Source organism: Canis lupus, chromosome 35 (assembly GCF_011100685.1).
Source record: "Canis lupus familiaris isolate Mischka breed German Shepherd chromosome 35, alternate assembly UU_Cfam_GSD_1.0, whole genome shotgun sequence".
NCBI classification, from domain to species: domain Eukaryota; kingdom Metazoa; phylum Chordata; class Mammalia; order Carnivora; family Canidae; genus Canis; species Canis lupus.
In genome coordinates this window covers 5,116,646-5,136,202 of record NC_049256.1, presented here as the reverse complement: position 1 = coordinate 5,136,202, position 19,557 = coordinate 5,116,646, and positions in this window count along the sequence as shown.

Sequence of the window (19,557 nt, the reverse complement as noted above, 5' to 3'; positions counted from 1 at the left end):
CTTCTCCTCTGGTCATTGTTCCATATCACTCTTGGTTGCTTGGACACTTTGAGCAAGAATGACTCCTGAGATGGGGGTTCTTACACTCCAGTATGGATAAAAAATGATGGAGGGTATGGAAATGTTCTTTTTTTCTTTCTCTCTCTCTTTCTTTCTCTCTCTCTCTCTTTCTTTCTTTCTTTCTCTCTTTCTTTTTTTTTCCTTTCTGAGCAAAACTTTATTTTGTTTTCTCCCTAATTAATAAAATAAGAAACTTTCTTTAATTTATAAAGTATTTGATTCAATCAACTTTTGAGCATCCAGAGTCTACAAAATACTGTCATTACCCCATGATGAATAATAAAGCAAACTAATACCAAGGATTCTTCAATTTTTAAAATATAAGCATTTTTAACTTCACACTTACAATAACTTTGTGAAATAGATCTTGTCTTCATTTTAGCAGTAAGCAAACAGAAGCTTATTCAAAATCACCAGCACCTAAGGTACACACATGAACCTATGACTGTGCCTGACAGTTTTCCAAAGTGGTCATACTAATTTGTTCTTCCATTAACAGTGTAAGAGTTCTTTCTAGTTGCTTCAGTTGATCTCCAGCACTTGGCCTGTCTTCTTCCTTGTAAACACTACAGTATGCATGTGGTGGTATCTCACCGCAGTTTTACTTTTGCTTGCAAGTATTTTGCATACGCCTTTTTGACCATTTGGAGATCCTCTTTGGAAGTGCTCTTTCCCCATATTCCTATGAGGCTTTCTGTCTTTTTGTGATTGATTTAAAGAGGTCCTTGATCTACTTTGAATATAAGTGCTCACCCAGATGTAGGTGTTACAAATAGCTTCCTTTGCTGTGTAGCTCATCTTTTAACTCTTACTGATACCTCTTGTTCAATAAGAATTTTTAACTTTAATAGAATCCAGTTTATTACTCTTACTGTTCTGTTTAATGAACCTTTGCCAACTCCAAGGTCATGAAGACAGTCTGCTGTTTTCTTTCGAAAACTTTATCGTTTATGTTTTACATATTTGACAGCTTCTGAAATTGAATTTTGTGTATGGTGTGAAGCAGATGTCAGGCATAATTTTTCCATGTGAATATCCAAGGGAGTCCGTACCTTCTCTCTCGCTTGGCAACGTCACCTTTGTCATACGGGTGCGCTGTGTAAGTGCAATCTGTTTCTTGATTCTCTACTTTAGGGGTCTCACTGGTCTACTGTATGCCAATGCTATCATTTTGTCTTGCACCTCACATCCTACCTCTGAGTTCATTTTGTACTTCTTCTGGAATATCCTTTTTAAAATTTCTTTCAGCAAGGTTTGTTAGTGGAAAATTCTTTGTTCTAATCTGAAAAAAAAAGGATTTTCTCTTTATCATAAAGAAGCTCCTGCCTTGAACATATTGAACATATTACCATACATCTTGAACATATTACCATATTCTGGCTTTTTTTTTTTAAGTGTTGCCAGTCTAATTGCTGTCCCTCTGTGAATAGTGCCTTTTTTTTTTCACCTTTCAGATCTCTTTCTATTTTATATTCTGCTGTTTCATTGTACTTGAATTCTTAGGTGTCATTTTCTTTTTAACTTCTCTGGCCCCCAATGTTTCCTAAGTCAGGGATTCATGTCTCTCGTCAACTCTGCAAAATTCTGACATTATCTTTTGAGGAGGCGCTTTTCTGTTTCCAGCTCCAGAACTTCTCAGTCCATTTATCTTAGGTTTTTCAGAATCTATTTCTATGTTTCTCCTTCTGGGTAATAATATATTCAAATATACAATACCAGTTAAATAATCATCTGATCAACACCTATAATTTTAAAGAATGTATCTTTTTGAAATTTTCTCAATATATATGTGATTTTTTTCCACCAAATTATCTGTTTTTTGGTCATAGTATCTTGCTCACTTCCTGCTTTATGTAAATTATTTTATGATTTGGGCCACCTGAGAAACATTATATTGATAGTTTTTTAATATTAAACTATGAAATATCTCACAACATATTATTTTCTATTAGATTAATACTATAGTTACAATACAGTTTATTTTACCATATAATATTTGAATAGTTTCTCTCCAATAATATTTCTATTATGCAACAGGGTTGAGAGACTTCTGCTGTTTGCTCCACCAACTGTTGCTCATGTTGGATTGTTTCTTTGTGTTGTTTTCTTGTAACCTTGGACTGTACTAATCTTCAGTGGGGTGTATTAGCTTCTGGGCTCTTTAGTAGGTTGGGTTGAAAACAGACCTTCAGTATAGTTTCCTGTTTGTCTCAGAAGTTTCCCAAGAGGTAGTATGGGACTCGGACCATACAGAGAGTTTTTAATTGCATAATCCTAGGCTCCACCAGACACTGGTTCAGGGGCACTAGCACCAGGAATCTGAATTCTCAAGCTGTCATGGTCGTTCCGATTCGGATAATTCACAGACCACATGCCAAGAAACCCTGTTCCAAGAACCTTACAAAGGTTCCACATGAGAGACAAAGCCTCGCGTTTCTGGCTTCTATTCTTTCACCACTCGGCTACACATTGTCTTTAAATAATAATATGATATGATGATACACCTGAGCTTGTAAAGCCCATGTTCCAATAAAACTGTCCTTCATAGCCCAGGAAAATTAACTGTTCTTTTCAATTGCCAGCTTTGTTCAATGCAGAAGTTTCAGAGCTCTGTGAGATATACAATTATTTTATTTAAGGTTCCAGGGAATTTTTGTTTCCAAAATGTTTTGAAAATTGAAAATTACTGTATGAGTTCTCAGAAGTGTCATTGTGGATTGTCAGATTTCTGACAATAAAAATAAAGCTTTTCATTTTCATCATTTGTAGTAAGTACAGCTAATATGAAGTACTTTTAAAAGGCACCTTATTTTCTCAGAAAGAAAAAAAGTTAAAAAGGCCTGCTCATGAGAACATTGAGGGGAGAGGGAAAAAAAAAGCAATGTTCCTTAACATGTGCATTTAATATTAATTGTGTTTTTAAACATTTGACACTATTGCTAATTAAGCATTCATTTTATTTCCCATGACTTACCCTCAGCAATTTTTTTCAGTTATTCAATTATTGCTAATTAGCATGATGAAACTGATTATTACTTTGTTTTGAAACACCTATTAGTTTGTTTTGAATCAAAGGGCATTAAAATTCATCTCAGCTGCCTCATGTTATAGCATGTTACAAGAATACCAACTGCTATGGGTGATATGCCTTAACTTTTCTGCAAGTTTTAAATAAATACATAGATATATTTATATACATATACAAACATGGAACAGAAGCATTGTTTAGTGGAATGAGTTTTATGTGGGATGTATTTCCTGTCTCTACTATCTTCTCAGGAGGTAATCTTGGGCAAGTCACTTTGACAATCTGAAATTTTGTCATAAATAAAAACAACAAAAAACAAAAAAATAAATAAAACAATCAGTTTTTATTACAAGAAAGTGTGTATTTTCAAGGGAGAGAAGGTTCTAGGTTAAAATGAGGCTGACTGAAGCTCTGTTTTGGGACCAAAGTGTCACTTCTCCTCCCAAGCACTCCAAGACTTCCTTATAGTTTTTTTTTTTAATATTTATTTTTTTTTTAATTTATTTATTTATTTATGATAGTCACACAGAGAGAGAGAGAGAGAGGCAGAGACATAGGCAGAGGGAGAAGCAGGATCCAAGCACTGGGAGCCCGATGTGGGATTTGATCCCGGGTCTCCAGGATCGTGCCCTGGGCCAAAGGCAGGTGCCAAACAGCTGCGCCACCCAGGGATCCCTTCCCTATAGTTTTGAGGGTTCAGGACACCATACTGGCGGGGCATCAGCAGCAGCCTCCAGTATGGAATAGGATGGCTCATGAAGGATGAAGAGCAACAACAGGGCAGGGGCCTGGTTGGTAAAATGCCAGCGACTCCTATGCATTGGTGGCCCCTGAGAGACGCACCCCACTGAAGTCCAGCACAGCACCGGGAGGGTCTGTTGAGCCTGGCGGAGCAGCTTGGAGGGCACAGCAGCACCCAGCAAAAGATGCAACAGCACGCGTGAGATACATCCATAGAAATTACAATCCCGTAGCGGTGGGGGAGCGGTGAAGGAAGAGTCAGCGAACCCTGATCATTGACTACAAACTACTCTGTATTCACGGTGATTCTTCATAGAAGTAGGGTGTCCATATCTCCAAGTCTTAGATGACAAAACGGAATTGTAAGACATTAAATGACTTACCTGGGGATGTATAGGCATTGTACAGCAGATGATAATCCTCCCATTGATGTTCTAAATCACATTTTTAAGGGTAGCCCTATATGCAAAATAAAGCTATTGTGTACATAGTGCCACACTCCTATCAGGTGGCCAAATTTTAGAAAACCAAGTATGCCCAAAGTTGGAGAGGAAGCGAGGAACTGCAACCCTTGTACACTGCAGGTGGGAATGGAATACGGCACAGCCACTTCGGAAAACAGTATGTCAGTTACTTTAAAAGGCTGCTAACCTTATGGCCCACCATCTACTCCTGGGCATTTTTCCCAGAAGAATGGAAGCTTATGTCCACACAAAGACATACATACACACACAAATGTTCTTAGCAGCTTTATTCGCAAAAGCCCCAGCCTGAAGACAACCTCGATCAAGCCCATCAACAGTTGAGCAGGTAAACAAATTATGGCCTGTGACGAACACCACTCAGCAATAAAAAGAAATGAACTACTGACACATACTGCAGTGCGCATGAGCTCAAAATAATTTTGCTGAGTGAACAAAACCGGACACACAACTAAGTGTGTATTATGTGATACCATTTATATAAAACTCCAGCAATGAGGTAAGTTGGGGATGAGTCACATGGTCATCATCTGAATTGTAGTGATGGTTTCATTGGTACATTCACGGGTCAGAACATCAAACTGCACACATTAAGTGTGTATAGTTTATTGTATGTGCACCAAACCTCAGGAAAACTGCCAAAGATGTGGGAAAAAACCCTAGACTACTCTTAACTCTGTCCTATAATTTTGTCATTATGACTTACGGATTTTTGGACTTATGAAATACTTGTAAGATTTCCTGAGTTTCTTAGAACTGTTTTAAATCTCTTTCCCCTTGGATATTATATTGGATTAATGCTTGAGGCTTCTTACCTCATCACCTTAAAATACTAATCATGGGTTAGAATCCCATGAGCAAAAATCCAAGTGCATATTAAAATGCCCAGAGAACTAGGGCCAACTGATCAACAGTGCCCTTGTAAGATACAAGGACGTATTTCCAAATTCAGGGCCAGAGGCCAGTGGAAAAAAAAAAAATATATATATATAGGGCTTATAAAATGTAAATTCTCCGTAGAACAAGCTGTTCACACAAGCTTAGGATTCATAGGAACTCTGTCCCGCATCACCATTAAGGCTACCTGGACCATCTGATGCTCAGGGGAAATGCAGGAGAGGGTGCTGGTTACAGGACCACCTGGCCTGGAATCTAAGTGCCTCTGTGTGAGTTCATACCACACAGCCAAGTTCAGCGACGGGATGCAGAAAGCCCAGAGGACCAGCTGCCCTGATCCTAGCAAGCCAGGGGACATGCTCAGAAAGATTGGTCTCTTAACTCTGCAGGTGTGAAAAATGTTGCAAATCTCCCCAGCCTAGACAAGGGTTGCACTGATGAATTGACAAACAAGCTGGAGCTCAGAAATTATGAACAGATGCATCCATCATTTGCTATGACTCTAAGATCTCTTATCTATAAATACAAGCTCTTGTCTTCTGCTTCCTCTTTCCACGATTGTTTTTGAAAAATCACTGAAATAGGATTACGTAATGAAATTTAAAAAGAGGGAAATCCATAAGGATGAAGAAAGGCTAATATGAGCGTGTGTGTGTGTGTGTGTTGAAGAAATTTGAAAAGGAGTTGGTCTACTCAGCTTAGCTGCCTTTCCACAAATAAAGATTTTCTTTTCAGGACTGAAAATTTCTAATTTTTATTTGGAATACAGAGACAATGTGATTAATGTCCGTCTTTGGAGCACATGCTAAGTTGCTTAGGGGTAGAGTGTCATGATATCTGCGATCTACTGAAAACAGTTCAATGGAAAAAGAAAAAGAAAGCTACCAACGACAAAACCCCCGTATATGGAAGAAAAGGCAAATGTCATAAAATGTTAACGAGTATATAGGTATTTGTTGTACACCTCTTTCAACTTTCCTTTTAGATTTAAAACTTTTCAGAATACATTTGGGAGGAAAACAGGCTTAATTCCATCGTGTGTATTTTGCCCTTCAAACTAATAGAAGTACGATTTTCCAAGTCCACTGGAAAATTCCATTTTTTCACAAGAAGAAAGAATTTCACGGGGTCCTAAAATGATCTAATACAAAAATACACTGCTCACATAGAGTAGGTCCTCAATAAACGTGTAAGGACGTAAATGAGCAACCCAGGATGGTGATAAGGGAGCTCAAACTATTTTGCTGTAACTCATAATCACCAGGCAGTGAGCTCATATTTTTACACACATTTCTTTTTTTTCCTGATGTCAGCCTCAGACACAGAACACCAAAACGGGTCAGACAAGGCCTGATCTTGTATAACTTGTGTGTTCTGTAAAGACTGCATGGATGGGAGATAAGATAAGTCCTGACTCTGCCACTAAGTAGATACACAATCTTAAATGAGTTCCATATTCCTTCCACGCCTTAATTTTCTCATCTTTAAAAGGGGATAATAAAACAAACACTATCTATCCCCAGGGATTTTATAAGGCTAAAGAGGAGGGGAAAATATAATTAAAACTGGTCTAAAAAGATTAAAGTGCCACACAAATGCAAGATACACGTGTTAATAATCCTTATGTTCAATAATAAAGAATACCTCCTTACACAGAGAGCAAGGAGTTGAATTATTATCTACATATCAGTCGGAAACATGAAATTTGCAGATGTTAGCAGTTTTATTCTGGCAAATGTGTTCCAAGCTATTTCATCCAATTCAAGGAGGAATTAAATATCCTAACATATGCTCGCTAACTTGAAATTTCCCAATTACTATTTTGTAAGATTATTTCCAAGCAAAGCTCTAATTTCTTTTAAATAACAATATTTCTTTCACTGGTAGCGCCAGCAAAATGAATCATCAGTTTACGGGACAAGTGACCTTTGTGACGAAGAGTTTTAAAATGGTGGAACAGCAGGGACAGTGGTATGACAAGGTACACGACTTGTGTGGTTTTAGTTTGTGGTGCTTGTGACTCATCACACCAGGCCTCCTCACGATGTCTGGTTTGGAGGGATGGGCAAAGCGATGGACTTGGGTTATCGTCCTGGTTCTGCCACGAACCACTTGTATGACCTTGGACAATCTGCTCCTGCTCTCCGAAGCCTTGTCCATGAAATGAGGTTATAAACAGCTGGCCTTTCAAATCCTTCCAGCCCTAACATTCTGTGAGTCTATGAACTGTCTGGTGAAAATTATGTCAAATGTTTCACATTAGCACCTTTCTTTCAAGTTTCAAGATGTTAAAGTGGCTCCAGGACACACAACTAGGACAGGTGGACACACACTGAAATTGCAGATTTCAGCGCTCTACAAATCACCATGTTGGAAAGATTAAAGCTGTTTACAAGTGGACTGGAATAGGGAGGTGTCAGTCTAAAAGGCATTGCAAGCTGCCTCTTTGGGGTGTGCCCTGCACCTCCTAGGCTCCAAACAGACAGACGACAGCAGAAAAAGCAAAACCAAGAAAGTTACAATGCCACAGCAGTCCCCCAAATCAAGAAAACACTTTTTCCATCCAGAAACAGAACAAACACACAGCCAGTTAGTGGGGCCACGGAGCCGGCCTGCTGGGCTCTGAAACCTAAAGCAGGTGAAGGTTGTTGGGAGGTCCATTCAGGCAACATAACACGGATCAAAATGCTTCATTCAAGGAGCAGGAACAGAGCCAGGCATACTACGGAAAATGGAAGCCTGAGTGGAGTCCTCCCGTGAAGAAGGCAAACGCCCAAGTATATGGCCCAAGTGTACGGTCACGCAGAGCTGCCTCTTAGGAAGGGCAGAAGCAGCATGAGTCCGAGCTGCTTGCTGGTTTGGTGACATCACTACTCCTCCATCCATCTCCAGTATCACAAGCAGGGAGAGCTGGGGGGAGGCTACAAGGAGGGGCACCCCATACTGCCCAACTTTATAAGATGAGTGAGCTCAGAGAGAGAAAAAAAGCAGACAAATCATTCCACCCCAGCAAAAGGGCCAGAGCCAGTGTCCACCATGACTTCTAACTGGTCTTCATCCCACCCGCGCCCAAGTCAGCTACCTTGAACAATCAGAGGGATACTGGTAAAATGGAAGCCTTGTCATTCTCTGTTGAGTCTTCTCTGGCTCCCTGTCCTCATCGGAGTGACGTCACAGCGTCCACCATGGACTGTAAGGGTCACACATTCTGGTGTCCTGGACTTCTCGTTGCTGTGCCCTCCCGCCTACCTCCTCCTCTCCTCACTCCCCACATTGCTGCCCGGGCCTCTTTGCCTTCTCTCCCATACCTCAGGCATGTCTCCATCTCGGGGTCTTTGCCCTGACTGTTCCTTCTGCCTGGAACCCCCATCCCCACCCCAATCCCCACCCAAGACACCTCACATCTCATCTTCTCCGAATCTGCTCAAATGTCACTTCTCAGGGAGGCCTCCACTGACCAACGCCATGTAAAGCGAGGCTGCTCTTATCCTTTGCAATCCCCGCACATATTGCGCACACCTTCAAACGCTTGGTGATTAAGAGTGTGCTCCCGGCGTCCCCTGGGAGCTTGTTAGAGATGCAGAACCTCACGCCCCAACCCAGGCCACAGAATCAGAGTCTGCATTTAACAAGGTCCCAGGAGACCTGTAGACACATTAAAGTTTGAGAAGCACCATTCTAAAAGACAACATAATTTATTTCTTTATCATATTTACTATTTATGGCCCTAAGTCCCTGTGCTAGAATGTTAATTCCATGAGGTTGGGGCTCGGGCCTGTTTTATTCATGATGAACCCCGGAGGTTAAACAGTGTCTGGCACAAATATTGAATGAGTGGAGGTTCTCCTACGAATGTCTGGGAAAGGATTTCTTTCAACATCACCTGCCAGAGATTAAACTAATAATCTTAGATTTAGGTCTGGGGGAGGACAGTATAAAACTGAGAAAATGTTTTCACTTGCGGGCCCTAAAAAAAAGTATCAGTTTGCCGAAGAATACTTTCTGACAATAAAGCATGAGTAGAGAAAACGAAGGCATTGCCCTCTAGGACTACAGCATAGAAAGAAGAAAAAGAGGCTGAAGAAACAAAAAGGAGCAGCCTGTGGATGTCGGTCCCCTCCTTTCCCTCCAACAAGTCCCCAAGTGCACGGGGCTGCCTCAGCCCTGCGTTGGATGGAGCCGGGCGGCAGGAGGGCCCCTGACCTGGGCATCAGGAGATCCGACACTCACTGGCCAGGTAAGCCGTGTAAGCGCTCAGCCTCCAAGCCTCCCCCTGGAGAATGAGGCAGCGGACCCCCAGGACCTCTTGGGTCTGCTCTCTTTCTGTCTTCTCTAAACCCATCCGGTAGGGCAGTCCCAGACCTTCACACCCATTTCTAGAAAACATGCCCCAGGGGTTATCACCTCTTTGCCTTTCCTCCTCTGTGGTGCTGATTCTCTCTCTGGCCTGAAACCTGTGTGTGCAAACCCTACAGGTGTCCCTGAGGGGTTGTGTGTGCACGTGCATGCGTGTTTGGGGACGGGGACTGACCCCGCAGCTGGCACTGACCCCTGGCCCGCCTCGTACCACCCCTGATCACCTTCCCCCGACACATGTACACTTGCTGTTCCGTGTGGCCTGTGGACGCTCTTCCCTGGACTGTCAGCCCGCAGGTGCGCCAGAGACAGCGGGCCGAACCCGCAGTGGCTTCCCCTGCTTCACCCCACGCACAGCCTCGATTTGAGAATAACATCTTCCATCCCCGCTTGACTTTGGGGCCTAACTGGAAACTACGGAAGTTGGGAGGTGCAGTGGACAGAAGGCCCAGAGCCCTAGCGACCCACCTTGGCCAGGAGACCAAAAGCAAAGCGTGCTGGGTATCTACTGTGGCTGTCGGAGACCGGCCTCCACGGTTCAGGACCAAAATATAACTCAAAGACGGAGTCTGGGATCAAGAAGAGCAGTAGCTTCATCGCCTTCCAGGCAAAGGAGGCTACAGGAGGCCCCGGCCTTCAATCCCTCGAGCCTGCCCGGAGGAAGGGCCTTACGTGGAAGCACAGGCTCTAGCGGGTTGTGATGAGAACCGTGTACTTGCTGGCAGCTTCCTTCGTCACGTCTTTAAGGTGGTTCCGGGTTCCCGAAACAAGAGGCTAAGACGTTGGCAGAAGAGAGGGAAATCGTTACTTTAAAATCGAGCCTCACTGAAGCTTTGGTGCAGCCATTTTGATTTTTAGTCCACTTCCTGCTTTTCAGCGGTTTCGCCGTGTGCCCCGCACTGGAGGGGCGTCTCCCCAGAGTGGGCTGCTGCACGCTAGCCCTGCGGGTGTCCAAGGATGTTGTCTGGAGAAGACTCTCTGTGTTTTAACGAGTTTGGGGCACACTGGGTTAACTAAAGTGAAGGTGCAGCATCTCTCAAACCTTAGGAGGCAAATGTGTGCTCGGAATTTGTAGAAGGGAGGATTCAAAGGATGCTGTTTCGGGGAACACCTAGGAGGGGCAGGACGCAGAATAACTGGCCCAGCCCAGTTGGCCCAGCCCATCACGTCTGGGCTGTGGACTCTTGGCCTTGAGAGAGATGAAACAACCTGTCCCCGGGTCCCCCCGTTAAAACTGAAAGCCACACCCCTCATCTCTTAGTCAAAGTGAAAGACAAATTGGGACACTGGGTGGCTCAGCAGTTAAGTGTCTGCCTTCAGCCCAAGGTGTAGTCCTGGAGTCCCAGGATCAAGTCCCACATCGGGCTCCCTGCATGGAGCCTGCTTCTCCCTCTGCCTGTGTCTCTGCCTCTCTCTCTCTCTTTCTTTCTCTCTCTCTCTCTGTGTGTGTGTCTCTCATGAATAAATAAATAAAATCTTAAAAAAAAAAGTAAAGGGAAAATTATTTTTGTAATTGACTATTAATTCATCTTAAGCCAGTGATTTTCACAGAGACACACAGACGTTGGAGGAAAAAATAAATCACTAATAATGTGAGAAAAGGGGCTTTCAGGTAACTCAAGCTTTGTAACAGCCACATCTGTGCTTTCTATTATTCTAATCCCAGTGAACAAATGAATCAGAGAAAAAAAATTCATAGATATTACACCGTCAACTTTAAGAGCTATACTTTTTATTAAGACAAATAAAATTGAAGAAACAAAACAAAATATTAAATATAATTATAGCTGAGTGAAGTAAGTCAGTCAGAGAAGGACAAACATTATATGTTCTCATTCATTTGGGGAATATAAATAATAGTGAAAGGGAATATAAGGGAAGGGAGAAGAAATGTGTGGGAAATATCAGAAAGGGAGACAGAACGTAAAGACTGCTAACTCTGGGAAACGAACTAGGGGTGGTAGAAGGGGAGGAGGGTGGGGGGTGGGAGTGAATGGGTGACGGGCACTGGGTGTTATTCTGTATGTTAGTAAATTGAACACCAATAAAAAAAAATTAAAAAAAATAAATAAATATAATTATAAATTGTAAATTTTCCTAAAAGTCTTTTATTTATTTATTTTTTAGAGAGAAAGAGAGCGCATGTAGGCGTACATGAGCAGTGGAAACTCAGAGGGAGAGAATTTTAAGCAGGCTCCACGCTTAGGGCACAGCGCGATGCCGGGCTCCACCTCGCCACCCTGAGATCATGACCTGAGCCAAAATCAAAAATCGGACACTTAATGGACTGAGCCATCCAGGGTCTCCTAAATTGTAAATTTTCTGTAAGAGGTCTGATTCGGTATAAAGCTTTATTATAATCTTTACCAACCTCCTAGGTGTCAACAAAAGTTTAGAAAATTTAGGAAAGAATTTAGAAAATTCATTCTGACAGATGAGAAAATACTCTGGTGTCAGAGAAAACCCAAAATTCAGAACCACAATAAATTGACTGGTTTTTCTGGAATATCAAACTTACCCATAGTCCTTCCAGACTAGAGGGAGATGATCAAAATGATCAGGTTTTCTTCGAGGGTTGTTTCCAGGTGGTCATTCAGAGCCTATGTTTTCCGAAAAAAACACATTAAGTACAGTACTCGACACATGGCGTAAGTGAGGACTAGTTGGCACCTGAATTTCTTTTTTATTTTGTTTGTGCTATCATACCACACAAACACAATAAAAAAGGATTACAAGTAGTCATCACCAGTCTTTCGTTTCATTAATAGCAAGGCAAAAATGACTACTTAACAGAGCAAAACAAGTTAGTAAAAATATATTTGCATACACATGGCTGCATGACTTCCAAGTGCCGGGAAATGTTATTTTCAATAAAGCCAAGATGATTCCTTTTTTATTTCTCCACCTTGTTCATTAGCATGGGAAAACCTTTTAGCAGCAAAAGCTCATTTTCTTTCATGTACTTTGCTGTGCTCTCTCTCTGAACAAACACAGTAACTTAATTTTTACACATGGATAGAAAGAGTGTGAGTCTATATCCCTTTTTATTCTGAGAGACAAATAGGATAGGGACTTCTAAAACTAAAACTGGCAACATTTCTATAGAGACAGCATCCAGGCCCGCTATAATATCTGTCACAATTTTTTAAAGACAATGCTACAAGTTTGCTGCTCCAGGCCAGGAAGGTTGTCACTGCTTTGCCTGTTTCAGTGACGCAAACAAGCCCGGGTGAGATTCAGTACATAACTATATCATTGAGGATGGCTTCTAATCTTTGCCTTAACTTGCTTTGTGATTAATTATTTGAAAATGTATCATTTTCATATCATTAATTATTTCAAAATGTATTATTTGAAAATAATTTTTTAGAATGTATATATTCTTTTTAGTTCTTGCTGCCAAAATGTCCCAGAAATAATGTCTAGCCTAGTAGCAGTGAGTACCTCTCAGCTCCCAGACGATGGTCTTGAAGCACTATTCTCCACAAAACAATATGAAAATTCACAGGGCTCCTTGGAGAAATGGAATCTCCTTGGAGACTCTAGGTCTGCAGTGGAGAATGGAGACAATGACCCTGGACTATCTTGTCCCCTCAGATAGTTAGGACACTGTTAAAGGCCAGTAAGACTCATGAACCAACCCAAAAAGCCTCCCACTGGCCCAAGAAGATGGGACAGTTGGAATATCAATAGGTCAAGGGTATCAAAATACACACAGTCTAATTACATCCTGAGTTCATAATTGTTAAAAACTAACTATCCATGATTGGGGGAGGCTTAAAGCCCTCAACTTTGTTGTTGTTGTTGTTTTTTAATGGATACCTAAAGAAAAAAAAATCAACCATTTGTTCATTTTTCTATACACACTGTACTATCAGTAAACAAATAGACTAGGGAAAGTTTTTCTTTACAGAGGTATTCCAGTAATAAATGAAGAAGGCGTAATGGAGTGGCACTATTTTGCAACTTGTAACAAACTAACAGATGCCTGCATCGAGCTTCAGTGACCATTGCTGTAGGACAGAAGGAGCAATGAGGTACTTCTTGATGAAGCAACTCACCACTACCTAGGAAATAATCACCCTCCCCCTACTTTCTGCTAAATACGGAACTTGACTGATCAATTGAGTGGAGATACAGAGGACTGAGGAACATATTAATCCACACTGTGAGGATGCCATCGGCAAACTAATCTGGGGAAACCACAGGACAGCAACCCAGTTTCCACCACACATAAAATGCAAGAGGAGCCTTTAGACTGGCAGAGATAGGATACATGACATTGAATCACAAGTGTGGGTCTCATTTACATCTTGATTAAAGTGAATAAACCGTAAAAGGGAAAAAAATAATGACATTCATGAGTCAATTGGAAATTTGATTGTGACTGAATATTTGATTTTTTGAGGAGCTATTTTTGATTGTTTAAAGGTATGAAAATGGTATTACAATTATGTGGGGGGAAAAGCATTTTACTCTTACTTTTTTTTAAGATTTTATTTACTTATGTTAGAGAGACAATGGGGAGAGTGGAGAGAGGCAGAGAGGGAGAAAGAAAGAGAAAAGAATCCAAAGCAGACCCCACACTGAGAGCAGTGTCCAACCCAGTGTGGCACTCCATCCCACGACTGTGAGATCCTGACCTGAGCTGAAACCCAGAGTTGGAGGCTTAGCTGACTGAGCCACTCAGGCACCCCAGAGTCTTACTCTTTCAAAAACACATATTAAAACATTTAGATATTAATGATGAGGCTTCTAGGATTTGCTTCCAATTAGTATAGGAGGAGGTGTGTAGGTGAGCTAAAAATGAAACCATATTGCTTATGAAGTAATAATTATTAAAGCTAGAGAGTTCCTGAGAATTTATTATGCTAGGCTCTATCGTGCTTCTTTGGTAAACATAATGAGAAGTTAAAAAACAACTATATGATAATAGTTAAATCAAAAGGAATAATTCCTAAGATTATTCAAATAACAGTTGAAACAGTTGAATCAATACATATCTTTCTTCCTTTATCCAGAAGCTCATGACATGAAGGATCTCTCTACAGCCACCCCTTTTCTCCAAAACAAGAATAAGGATTGCAAATCTTGAATGAAATTGTGATGAATGTTGTACTACTCTTGCACTGAATTCAAATTCTACACTCAGTTTTTCAGAGTGGCTGCACCAGTTCACATTCCCACCAACAGTGCAGGAGGGTTCCCCTTTCTCCACATCCTCTCCAACATTTGTGGTTTCCTGCCTTGTTAATTTTCCCCATTCTCATGGGTGGGAGGTGGGATCTCATTGTGGTTTTGATTTGTATTTCCCTGATGGCAAGTGATGCAGAACATTTTCTCATGTGCGTGTTGGCCACGTCTATGTCTTCCTCTGTGAGATTTCTGTTCATGTCTTTTGCCCATTTTATGATTGGATTGTTTGTTTCTTTTGTGTTGAGTTTAATAAGTTCTCTATAGATCTTGGACACTAGCCCTTTATCTGATACGTCATTTGCAAATATCTTCTCCCATTCTGTAGGTTGTCTTTTAGTTTTGTTGACTGTATCCTTTGCTGTGCAAAAGCTTCTTATCTTGATGAAGTCCCAATAGTTCATTTTTGCTTTTGTTTCTTTTGCCTTCGTGGATGTATCTTGCAAGAAGTTACTGCGGCCAAGTTCATGTATATAATGGAATATTACCCAGCCATTAAAAATGACAAATACCCACCATTTTCTTCAATGTGGATGGAACTGGAGGGTATTATGCTGAGTGAAATAAGTCAATCGGAGAAGGACAAACATTATATGGTCTCATTCATTTGGGGAATATAAATAATAGTGAAAGGGAATAGAAGGGAATGGAGACGAAATGGGTAGGAAATATCAGAAAGGGAGACAGAACATGAAGACTCCTAACTCTGGCAAATGAACTAGGGGTGGTGGAAGGGGAGGAGGGCGGGGGGTGAGGGTGAATGGGTGACGGGCACTGAGGGGGGCACTTGATGGGATGAGCACTGGGTGTTATTCTGTATGTTGGCAAATTGAACACCAATAAAAAATAAACTTATTATTAAAAAAAAGACAAAATTCTACACTCTTTCTACCAAGTACCCCTTTTTTGAATAATAATGCGTGCTAAAGGCCTTTCAAAGTACAATTAAAGCAATATAGCACAATTATAATCCTTTAAATGGGCATGGGACTTTCCAGTTTAATAAAAATTTTCACAGACATTTATTAAATTCTCCCCAAAACATAGGATAGATCAGCTAAGCAATCTTAATACCTTTTTTATAGATGCGGGGAAAAGACAGTAACCAAAACTGCACAGCTGTTAATTGGCAGAAAAAATAGAATACATGTTCTTTTGCTTTCTGTTTAGTATTTTTTCTCTATATGATGATGTTTCTTAGAAGAGCAAGGTAAATTTTAGTTTAAATGATACATCAAGATAAAAGCACATTTTGTTATCTTATGAAATCAAGAAACAATGATATCAATGATAAGATTTAAAATCAAGAGTTAAATTAGTTTACATTTAATTTTTTTCTAAAAATATGGTTCACAGTTTTTCTATAAATTTTAGATGTTCTTGCAGTTTTCAAAACAAAAAATTGACTCTAAGATAAAAGAGACAAATTTTTCCCTGACAAATCATATGGTGATTTGCTAATATATATGTTAAGAGGAAAAAATATATTTAATTCAGTTATAACCCCCAAACTTTTGGCTTTATTTCATTATCTTTTCCCAACTTTATGTACATTATCCCTGATAAATTTTATCTTTGGGAGATCCCACAACCTTAAAGAAGGTGCCTCCTACCAATGCCATGATGAAGCATTGTCCTAAAGGGAAGAAAAGCAAATGAGAAGCTAATGCTGGAGGAGAAAAGGTAAATGCAGCCACATGTTTAGGTGACATGAGTATCTGCTGAATAACCTAAAGGAATCCACTTAGAAACTATTGGAGCTTATAAAGGACTTCAATGTTTCTCTGATGGACCAGCAATAACCAGTCATAAAACAAATAGGAGAAAGTGCATTCAAAGTATCAACCAAAATATTAAATGTGAAGAAAACCAAGGAATTAACTAAGAGCTTTTAAAAAAAAAAAGACTTGATTAAATAGAAGGGTAAATATTTCTAGAAAGAAGGACTGCAAATATATCAATTCTTCCCAGTTGATCTATAATTTAATACAATTCCAATCAGAATTTCAAAGTCCTGAAAGGGTTTTTTTTATCTTTACTTTTTGTTGTTGTTTTGTTTTTTTTATGATGGGAAAAAGAGTGATTTGGAGAAAATTAACTAAATCACTTGTAAAGTTCATCTTAAAAATTAAATGCACTGTAACAGCTTAGTATTCAGTTTTGTTTATTTGTTTAAAAGGTAATGAGAATACGGTCTTGAATTATGTGGTTATGATCATGAAAATAGCCTGGTCTTGAAATGAAGCAGTGCCAGCGTCAGACCTAAATATAAATGAATAATACATGAAATTGACAACATCTCAGTAGAATGGAAACAAATGGTTAACCCATTGGGGAAAAACTTAGATTCTTTCTCATATATTAAAATAAATCTCAGATGGACTAATAAATATGAAATTAGAAAGCTTCAAAACAACTCTCTCTGTCATAAGCCACAGAGATAAGATTAACCATTAGCTACATAAAATTCTCAAAGTCATAAATGCTAATTTCCCCCCTTCATCCCAAATATAACCATAAAACAAAACAAAACAAAAAGTGTACTCACTTTTGGGTACAAGTAACAATTACTGGAGGATCAGAGGTTATAGCAATATTATCTAACAAAAAGTTGGAGGAAAGTGGTCCCAGGTTTGGCACAGTAATTCACTGATTTCGTCAGTGACCTGTATTCTTTCCATTCGTGTCTCCACCATCACCATCCTTTAAGTGTGGGCTTTTCTTGCTGTTGGTGATCACCTCATATTGCAAAATGGCTGCCAAAGCTCTACAGTCAAATCTATATTCAAGGCAAGAATAAGTCAGAAGGAGCCCCACAAACCATAACTGGGTTTTGTTGTTATTGTTGTTTTGTTTGCTTGTTTGGTCTTATAAGAAGCAAAAAGAGTCTCAGAACTCTCTCAGGCTGACTTCTGCTTATATGTGTGCCACCAGGCCAATCCTAGACACTAGGAAAACCAGGATCTCTCTTTGCAGTCTCCGAAGATGGAGAAAGAGGTTGGCAGTGTATGACTGAACTACCCAAAATTCATAGAAAAATGACAAAGTAGCAATACATAGGTAACACAAATATGTCTCTGTACTCTGAAATGGTTCTTGCAAATTAATAAGAGAAACCTGGGAAATTATAATAAAGAGTCTAAGGATTGTAAATAGAAATTTATTGGGAGAAGAAACTAAATAGCCAATAAACTGATGAAAAAGGTGATCTATCTCATCAGTAAGCTAAGAAATATCAGCTTGGAAAATATTAAATAGGGTTCTGGTCTGTTTTGCCTGTTTGTGGGAAAGCTGCTCTGCAGTCTAGTTTCTTCATGCCTCTTCAATTCAATTCCCTTCCTCTAGGCAAGCACTCTTATGATTTCTAGCATATATTACTTTTGTAATTTAAAAAATGCTTAGAAAATATAAGAAAATCCTCACAGGAGCACTCTGCAACCAACACAAGAAAATTACAACAAACTTAAGCTTAAGCAAATTGGGCATGAAAAATACTGTTCTTGTGGAGTGAGAGACTTTTAAAAATGAGATATTTGTTATATTTTAAAAACATTTGCAAACTCTCATTATCCTGTATCAAATCCTTCTAATTTCTTTTTGTTTTCTCGTGATTAAATATGTTTTGCATACAATATTAAATATGAATAGATCGCTTAGAAATAGCATTTCAAGAAGGAGAAGATTTAAAACCAGCCATTCATCTGGAAAAAGTTAATTTCCTTCTCCTTATTGAGGTTAACTCTTTTGGGGGGCCAGACTGGGGAGGCTCATTAATGCCGCTGTATTCATACTGAATCCAACCGGCAAAAATACTGAAGACATCTGCACCCGCACCTCCCCTTACAGTCCAGTTGAGAAGACAAAACCTTAAAGACCTAGTTCATAGCACAGTCATTAAAGGCCAAATTGTAAGAACCATATGAGGAAGGAAATCTGTGATCTCTAACTTGCCCTTATAGGCGTCACAGGAGTGTGTGGGTGCGAACACACTCTGGAGAACACCTGCTATGATCTAGACAATTAATTGTGGTTCTCATGAGGAAGATGGAGAGGTTATGGAGTTCAGGTCATCAAATTCCACCTGCTAAGTCTTGAACCTATCACTCATCTGTGACGACCTGGGTGCTGGGGGGAGGGCATGTGGGACTAAACAAGGAACATAAGGCCAACCATAATAATACCATCTCATAGAAGACCACGATGGTCAGGCTTGAAGGCAAAGATAGGACAAGGAGGGTCTAGGCAAGGCCTCTATATCAGTTTTTGCAGGCTGTCATAACAAAGTAACACAGGCTGTTGTGTAAACAACAGAATTATTTTTCTGGAGGCTGGAAGTCTCAGATCAAGGTGTCAGCAAGGCTAGCTTCTCCTCAGCCCCTCTCCTTGAGTTGCAGGTGGCTGCCTATTGACTGTGTCCTTACAGGCCTTGGCGGGGTGGAGTTTGAGGGGAGACCTGATGTCTCTTTCTTTTCTCCTAAACCTCCTCGTTACAGCTTGGTTACATCTGGTAATGGAAGGACTTTCTATCTTCTCTCTGGACTCTTCCCAGAGAGTGATCTCCAATGGGCCCCGTCCAACTCTCAATATCCAGGGGTACACATTTAGGACCTCTCAGAGCCCACCAAATCTTTGAATTTTGACTCAGTAAAAACCCATGGGAAAACAACATTTCTGCCTAGAAGAGCCTCTATGTGCTGCCACAGTGGTGACTTCACAACAAGGCTCCCCTTAAATCAAGCCTCAGAGAAAGCAAAGTGCCTGGTTCACCTCCTCATCAGCTCAGACACCTACCCTCTTGGG